Below are 6,811 nucleotides of genomic sequence, written 5' to 3' on the forward strand. Positions count from 1 at the left end.
TTATTCTCACATGTTGTCGCTAACCTGTACACGGACCCTGTTGCGATCATGTATGCATGCACACACATTGAATGTTTAAAATCACATTAGGTGAAGCTGGACCCTCGCTTCTCCCTGCTTCTTTTCAAATCCTGAAGCCTTCTAGGGCTCCCAAAAGGCGTCAGACAGTCATAGCTTGTAAAGCAAGTCACTCCCTGAACTGTGCTCCCCCCAAAATAGCCGAGAGTCTCACTGGCTCTTCCTGACACCCAGTGCAACTGACTGTGACATCATCCCCTTTGCAGAGAGTACAGTGAGACCTAGAAGGGTGGGACAGGTGACAGCTGGATGGCACAGGTGACTTAAGTGAGGAAGGGTTAGTTCTGGCCCACAGCTCCAGGGTCCAGTCTGCTATAGTGGGAAGGTGCCGCAGCAGGAGCGTGAGGCAGCTGCTCCCATGGCAACCACAGTCAGGAAGCAGAGAGGGATGAACACGGCTGCTCTGCTTACCTTCCCTTTTCTTCATCTGGGAAACCCAGCCCACAAAACGGTGCTGCCCACACTCAGGGTGGGTCTTCCCACCTCAACTAAATGGACTAGAAACTCTGTCCCAGCTGTACTCAGAGTCTGTGTCCTCCCAAGTGGCCATCAGCAACGGCCATCACAGACTGCACAGGAGACAGAGATCCACAGAAAAAAGCTATTGCAAGCCTGGGACTCCATCTCTGATATCTCTAAGCATTTATTACACTTTGGTGTGTGTGTGTGTGTGTGTGTGTGTGTGTGTGTGACACATGGGTGGGTACTCAATGCCATGGAACTGTGGAGGTCAGAGGGTAACTTGTGGGAGTCAGTTCTCTCTTTCCACCATGTAGGTCCCGGGGACCAAACTCAGGTTGCTAAGCTATGGGCAAGTGTCCTTATCCACTAGCAATCTTGCTAGTCCTGGAACTCCATATCCAGTCATGAGCTCATGGTGATTTCTTGGCTGGGACACAAATGTACCTGGTCATACAGGAAGATAACAGAAGATGACCACCAAACCCAGGGAGGGGCTCTCCCCAGTTTTCCTCTGCTGGTGATGAAACTTTCAAAGTTCAAGGACACAAGAACAACATACACACATCAAATACAGACACACCACACCACACACACATCAAACACAGACACACCACACCACACCACACACACACTATACACATACCACACACCAAACACACACCCAGCACACCACACTCACACCACACATACACACACACACCATACATACCACCCCCACACCAAACACAGACACCCACACCCATATACACCCCACACACACACACTATACATACCCCCACACCACACACACACCCCACCACACACACATCAAACACAGACACACCACACCACACACACACGACACACACACACACCATACACATACCACACACCAAACACACACACACAGCACACCACACACACATGCACACTCCACACACCACCCCCCCCACACCATACATACCACACACACACACACACCAAACAGACACTCACACCCATACACACCCCCACACATACACCATACATATCCCCCACACCACACACACATACACACACACACACACACACACACACACACACACCTCACACACAAGCATGCCCCAGAGATTGGAAGCCCTTATAGTCCATCTTGTGGGATGCGTTTCCCACATCTTGTGAGATGTGTTTCCTCTTCTGGGAATCTTTTGAAAGAATCCCTGATGCTAGACCGTCTCTGAGGAAGAGTCCTGAATGGGGATTCTCTGGAAAGCTGAATGGCATCACTGGCCTGAGCATCCTGGGTCCCAGATCCCATCTTCTCATGACACCACAGCAAGTGGAAACTTACATTGAAGAGGAAACCAAAGCAGGCACGATGATTTATGCCTGGGATCCCAACATTGGAGAAGCTGAGGCAAGAGAACTGCCGTGAGCTTGAGGCCAGCCTGGGCTGTATATAGAACAATCTTGATTCCATACCTAGACCCTGTCTCAGGGAATGGGGGTGGGGGTTAAGTCTGTGGGGGCTTCGAGACCCTCGACATATCCACCAGTATCTGAAACAGAGCTTAAAAGCCTTCTTCCTTGACTCAGCAGTCCCACTCCAGTGCTCCTAAGCTCTGCCAGCGTGACACCAGAGGAGAGATCAAAGTCAGCAGCACTCCTGGGCAAGCACAGAATCCCCAGAGGCTTGCTGGGGAGGTTGGCAGACCCTCTTCTATCAGCTGCAGCCTGGGAATCTGCCCAAACAAGCTCTGAGTAGCCCAGGCAGCTGTCCTCTGAGCCCCGTCTATAGGACAGGTCTGGTTGGACAGCCTTGTCTCTCAAAGTGTCAAAGCAGCAGGGAACTGCAGGTGCCACTGCACAGGTGGGAGCTGCCGGGGCAAGCATGGCCTCAGAGTCAAGTGCATTAAAAACAGTTCCTGGGTGTGGATGGCCGCACAGTCCTGTGGCCCCTGAGAGCTCCTAGACCACTGACTCCAGAGGACAGGGAAGGGCCAGGCAGAACCAGCCATGAACCCTGGGCCTCTGGCCTCATCCATTTACCTCATAGGCCTCTTCCTCTTGTGGCCTGGAACAGGCCCTAGAAAGCCACTGTACAGAGGCCTGGCCAGTCCAAGTTCTAACCACAAGAGGTCCCACAGGGGGCCCGATTTCCACACGATCTCGGGAGTTATGCCTTCTTGAACAGAAAGCAAGCGAGGGAACCTGTGGGTGAGGGATCAGGGTGTAGACCCAGAACATGCAGGAGTCTTCACCACGGTGGGACCAGTGAGGATCCAGCTTTGCAGCCAGAGTCTGGGCATCTGTGCCTCTCGCAAGCCCGGCATTGGCACATCGCTGTGTGTACTTCCCGCCTGGACTCTATCTGTGTGACAGATCATTGTCATCACCCCAGCTACTGTGAAGACGGCCCAGAGCGTGAAACCCAACATGAGGCCGCGTCGGCTACCTTTCTCATCACTGTGACAAAACTGTGTGACAAAACAAAGAAGCTTCTGGTTTCGGGGGGGGGGGGGTGAATTAGTTCATGGAGGCTAGGCAGCATGGAGACAGAAGCTTGTGGCTGAGGTGGCTTTTCACCTCAAGGCCAAGTGCAGAAGGGAGGGTCGGTCCAGGGACTCAGGGCAGACAGGAAGTGGGGAGGTCCACACCTCCAGGAACCCACTTCCTCTAGCCAGGTCCCACATACGTTTCCAGGACCTCCCAAGGCAGTGTCACATCTGAGTGTTTTGAGTGTTTTGAGGGGGATCATGAGATCATGTCCACGGGTGACATTTCCGATGTGAACCGCAGTGGTGGTGTGACACAGTAATGAGAATTCCGAGATGACTCCCAGAGGGACCAAAATCAATGAGCCATCCCAGGAATGCTGTTCCTCCACAGGGACACCTATTGGGAGAGGAGGGGACTCCTGGATTCCTTCAGGATACCCTGGGTGCTACCCCACCAGGGTTTGGGAGCAACCCCTGCACATTCCTCAGGGCCTGGTGGGAACCAAAGCTTGAGGACTTTGTTGGAGAGAACTGACAATATCAGCAGAGCAGCCAGCCCCTCTGCCCCAGAGTTGTCCTCAGAGGACACAAACTCCCCCATCACAGGCCTGCCCCTTCGGAACAGAATCTAAAAGCTCCTACAGACATCTTCAGCAGCAGCAGCAGCAACAGCCTAGCCCTCGGCCTTCCCAGGGCTTCCCTGGGTCAAAGTGCAAAACATTTAAAGGTCACAAGAGTGGCCCACAGCAGTGTGGAAAGCGACAGGCGGAGAGCGGGGAGGGAGCTCTGGGAACAGCCAAGTTGCCATCAGATGGCTACTGGAGATAAAGCCATTATCAGACAGCAAGTTGCCATGTACCACAGCACCTCTCTGATTCCAGTGGCCTGCGAAAAGAGTGGCCCATAGTCAGGCACACCCACTCAGACCACTGGTGAATTGTCCGTGTTCTTCACTCACCCTGCTGTGCTTCAGGGGGATGCTGGGAACTGGGTGAGCACTGGAGGTTTAGAGACGGTCCCAGGACTGAGTACCTCGGGACAAAGCAAAAGGAGCCTGTCACGGTCACTGGAGAGGGCAGGAGGTGGGGTGGCAGGGTGACAAGGGAACAGGAAGCCAGAGCCTAACTTCTCACCTCAAGCCTGAACTTCCTGAGGTGGCTTATTTGCATAATGCCCAGACAGACAGACTGCTGGTCACCTGCATTCCATATCATGCAAAACTCTAACAGTCACTGTGGCTAGCCAGGGGCCTATATATCTATAGAGGAGGAGCCTGGGGTCAGACAGAACCTTCTCCCTGGATGCAAACAGCTGCTAAATGACAACAGCCACAACGGATCCAGGCTCTGCCAACCCAGGCCCCTCTGTGCTGACACAGTTCTCTGCCTGCATGTACACCTGCAGGCCAGAAGAGGGCATAAGATCACATTATAGATGGTTGTGAGCCACCACTTGGTTGCTGGGAATTGAACTCAGGACCTTTGGAAGAGCGGTCAGTGCTCTTAACCTCTGAGCCATCTCTCCTGCCCCTGGATTACTTTTGGAGACAGGCTCTCAAGTGGCCCAAGCTGGATTCGAAGTCAATTTGTAGCTGAGGATAACGTTGAACTCCTAACCCTCCCACCACCAAGGTGCTGGGATTATAGCCATGTGACAGCACACCCTGTTTGTGTGGTGCTGGCCATCAAACCAAGGGCTTGCTATATCCTGGGCAAGCACTCTACCCTCTGAAGTTCCTGCTGTCTGGGAAGTTCTTGAAATTCCTAATTGTCTTGAATTTGAGGCTCTACATTTTCTGGTTTGGGGTTTTTTGTTTTGTTTTGTTTTTCAAGAAAGGGTTTCTCTGCATAGCCCTGGATGTCCTGAACTCACTTTGTAGACCAGGCTGGCCTCGAACTCACAGAGGTCCTCCTGCCTCTGCCTCCCGAGTACTGGGATTCCAGGTGTGTGCCACCACCCGGCTGAGGCTCTATATTTTTATTTAACACTAGGACCATAGGTCGCACATAACATAGTACTGTCCCTTTGTGCCCAGAAGTCCACCCTGAGTGAGAGATCCCAGATACACTGTCTTCCATCTAAGTAGGTGTCTGAGCCTTACCAATTCCCGGCGTGTCTGTACTGGGTCAAACAACGCCTCCCAAATTCATGATCACCCAGGCCAGAAATAGACGTTGAATGGAAACAGGACCTTTGTGGTGCAATCAAGGTAACTAAATCCAGTGCTGGTGTTATGAGAGGAGAGTGGGAAGTCTAAGACACAGAGATATGCCAGGTGAGAAGAAATCTGGTGACCACTGAGCCGGAAAAGATGCTGGCCACAATCCACAGATGCCCAGGACACCAGCAAGCACACAACTAGAAAGAGGCGTGGCACAGGCTTCCTCTGCCGCCTAGGAAAGAGCCAGCCCTGTTTACACCTTCATTGTCAATCCCGATTTTGCTGTTTTAAGTTACATGTTGGTGCTTCATCCGGAATGCCATCTCTACTCCTTTCCCTCATTCCCAGGCCACTGCCTGGCTCCACCCCCAGACAGCGAGACAATAGACCAGAGCAACCAAAGCTGGATGCTGGCTCATCACAGATGAACCCAGAACCCATGAGAGCATCGCTCGGCACCGGTGACTTACACAGCAGCAGTGAAGGGATGGGGCAGTGGGTGAGGACAGCAGTGAGGTCAGGCTTTATCCAGTCCCCTCCCTGACCCTGGCTCTGAGTCACACAAGAAGGCACCTGCCCAAGAAGGACTTGCAGTGGCCAGTTGATCTACCCACATCACACAAAATGCTAAGGACTGCCCACTGTGCTGGCCTCCAGGCCCCACAGTCATCACTGCCCCGCCGCCCAGAGGGCATGGCACAGCAGTGCCACAGGCTCTAGCTATCCTGTTAGGGTTGTAGTCATTCTTAAAAGACACGGTGTCCATCCCTGAGCTTTCAGACATCCGAAGAAACTGGAGCTGCCCCAGGAATCTCATGGAGGAACAAAGAAAGATTGAAGGCTGTGGGCAGCCAGAAGGGAAACTCGTCTCCCAGGAAAAGATTCCACACAGTCTGACAGCTTGTCAGAGCACCTCACAGGAGAGATTAGAGGCAACCAGTGATGGGTCAGTGATGGGCAGGACACACCTGGACCTGGGCAGCTAAGCTTTGCAGACTTGTCCTGCATTTAAAACTAAACCTCATGTCAGGACCTTGAAGATGAACTTGATGGGGGCCTCGGGACCTCTTTACTTGTTCCTCTTCCCAATGTGACCATGCTGAATAACTGTTCTCTCTCTGTCTCTGTCTCTTTCTGTGTCTCTGTCTCTCTGCTGTCTCTCTGCTGTCTCTCTGCTGTCTCTGCTGTCTTTCTCTGTCTCTGTCTCTGTCTCTGTCTCTGTCTGTCTTTCTCTCTGCCTTTTGCTGGTTGTTTCTTGTTAACTGGTGTGTTGAGGGTGAGTGGGCTAGCCTGGCTTGTTTAGGCTGTGGTGGTCCAGAGTTCAACTCTAATAAATCCGGTAGTAAGTCCAGCCTCTCTCCTGGCTTCAAGCCTGCATCTTCTGTGACCATATCCAACCCCTCCTGTCCATCCTAAGTTCCCTGCTTGAGGCTGGTTCCCTGTCACCTTTCCTCTTAGAGTCCCAGTGGAAATACACCCCTGCTCATGCGCTGTCAGTCCAGAATGTCAGCAGAAGCCAGGGCTTCCCCACACACACGTCAGCCGCTGCTACCAAAACCAGCTGTGAGGTTTAAAAATAGTCCCCACAAGCTTCCAGAGATACCAGGTCCCTGGCTCAGAAGTGAGAACCCCACACCAAGGTGGGGCCAGCATC

This window comes from Acomys minous (assembly GCF_964271855.1).
Source record: "Acomys minous genome assembly, chromosome: 3".
Taxonomy (NCBI): domain Eukaryota; kingdom Metazoa; phylum Chordata; class Mammalia; order Rodentia; family Muridae; genus Acomys; species Acomys minous.